Source organism: Argentina silus, assembly GCF_951799395.1.
Source record: "Argentina silus genome assembly, chromosome: 22".
NCBI classification, from domain to species: Eukaryota; Metazoa; Chordata; class Actinopteri; order Argentiniformes; family Argentinidae; genus Argentina; species Argentina silus.
The window spans coordinates 9,639,881-9,642,380 of record NC_139676.1 but is presented as its reverse complement, the minus strand read 5'-3'; the positions used below and the strand labels follow the sequence as shown (position 1 = coordinate 9,642,380).

Here is a 2,500-nt window from a genome sequence, read left to right as displayed (position 1 = left end):
AGAAAGAGAGAGGGGATAGAGAGGGAGAGAGAAAGAGAGGATAGAGAGAGAGATGATAGAGAGAGAGAAAGAGAGAAAGAGAGAGAGACAGAGACAGAGAGAGAGAGAGATAGAGCAGTGCTCCCACTCGTCGATGTGTGTGATATCACGTCAGTGGAGACTGACAGTAATGTAGTCAGTTTGTGCCTGTCACTCATTGCACTCACGCTGTAGTCTGCCTGGGAGCTGACAGAGGCAGGATTTCGAGCAACCCTGCCATAGTCATATTTATATACCATGTCTTCGTGCACATGCACAGACGTGCGCACGTCCACACCCACACACACACCCACATGCACTCAGGCTGGCACACACACACACCACATACATATACACACACACACCACATACACACACACACACACCAGGAACGCACGTACGCAGGCAGCCAGGTAGGCACGCACGCGTGTGCACACACACGCACGCACACACACACACACACACACACACACACACACGCACACCCGTGTCTTTCATTTTCCTGTGAGGAGGAACCAGCATGCTGTTTTCAATTTCACACAAACCGATTCTATTGTCTATTTCACTCCAGGAAAAAGATTGCATGTGCTCATCATGTACATGCAGTCTCAGTGAGGAACATGCAGGGTTTATTTCACATTGAGCCCCTTATACTGCAGTGCTACGGCGCTCTCCGACAAGCTGTGCGAAGCAGTCAGGATCCATTATCCCACTCTTCACTTCAAGTAGACAGTACAGCAATGATATAGTTCCACTCTGACCGGTCTTCACATTGCCCCCCTCAAGGGCATGCCAACAGGAGCCGACGCAGACTGATGTATGAAACTGCCTGTTTTTTTGAGCCAAAATGGCCCCCTTTTGAAATAAGAAACAAGAAATAACAAGAAGAAGGACTCTTCCTAAACCGTACATTTGACACACTAACCCTAACATTTGACCTAATGTTACACCAAATCTAAATTGTAACCCTAACTGTAGATGCTGAACAAATAGCTCACGTAGGCAGCCTGCTAATCAAATTTGACCATATTGCCTCATTTCCCCTCTCTAGTATTGCCATTTACTAAGCGCCTTGATTGCAGGAACCAGGTTCAGTTTTTTGATCCAAAATGTCCGCCTATGAATGGGACCGTACAGGAGTGCTGTGGCTCTCTGCGGGGCACTGGGGACCATGCAGTCGCTGGACCGTGTGAGCCGCCCCAGTGACCCACAGAAGCAGCTGGACCCCAGGCTGACGGACATCACACATCAGTGGCTCTGAGAGAGAGAGAGAAAGAGAGAGAAAGAGAGAGAAAGAGAAAGAAAGAGAAAGAGAGAAAGAAAGAGAGAGAGAGAAAGTAGGGGAGCAGGAGCACTCAGTTGGGTCAGAACAGAGCGGAAAGTGGGAAGGGGGGGTGCTATTAAAGGCAAAAAGGTACAAACTGAGCCTGTCCCAGCAGGGATGATCGTTAATGTTTTCCGTTTGAAATAGTTTGATCCCGTATGCATAATGGATGGACTGGGAGTGAGACGGCACTGCAACTAGAAAAGAAGGAAAAAAGAAAGGGAAAGAGAAAGAGAGGAATAGAAAGGAATGGAGAAAACTAGGATGATGAGAGTGGGAGTGAGAGAAAGCGTGTGATTTAATGTGAGATTTAGAGTCTGAGAGAGTGAGGCTAGAGAGAGAGGGAGGGAGAGAGAGAGGTAGGCGAGAGAATTAGAGAGTCGGATTGAATAGAGAGAGAGAGAGAGAGAGAGAGAGAGAGAGAGAGAGAGAGAGAGAGAGAGACCCAGGTTCTCGACCTGTCATATCAAATAAAGCCCATCGACCCCTCTGTCAGGCCCGGGGGCAGTAAGTGGGTCAGGGTTCTCCTGTGCTGTCTGTCACACGGACTGACTGACTGGCTGGCTGACTGGCTGGCTGGCTGGGGGACTGACTGAGGGACTGACTGACTGGCTGGCTGGCTGGCTGGCTGGCTGCCTGGCTGAGGGACTGACTGACTGACTGACTGACTGACTGACTGGCTGGCTGGCTAGCTGGCTGACTGGCTGGCTGACTGGCTGAGGGACTGACTGACTGACTGACTGACTGACTGGCTGGCTGGCTGGCTAGCTGGCTGACTGGCTGGCTGACTGGCTGAGGGACTGACTGACTGACTGACTGACTGACTGGCTGGCTGGCTGGCTAGCTGGCTGACTGGCTGGCTGACTGGCTAAGGGACTGACTGGCTGAGGGACTGACTGGCTGGCTGAGGGACTGACTGACTGGCTGGCTGGCTGAGGGACTGACTGACTGGCTGGCTGGCTGAGGGACTGACTGACTGGCTGGCTGGCTGAGGGACTGGCTGGCTGACTGGCTGGCTGGCTGGCTAGCTGGCTGGCTGGCTGGCTGAGGGACTGACTGGCTGGCTGGCTGGCTGAGGGACTGGCTGGCTGGCTGGCTGGCTGAGGGACTGATGTGATAGACTAGACAGACAGCAGCACACACACACTCACTCTCTTC

General features: G+C 52.1%; 1 protein-coding gene across 1 annotated transcript in view; it reads right to left on the bottom strand.

Annotated features, from left to right (window-relative positions):
- cacna1ab (calcium channel, voltage-dependent, P/Q type, alpha 1A subunit, b) overlaps window positions 1-2,500 on the bottom strand; it is a gene marked incomplete at both ends in the record, with an annotated part of 87,727 nt that overhangs the window by 84,426 nt on the left and 801 nt on the right.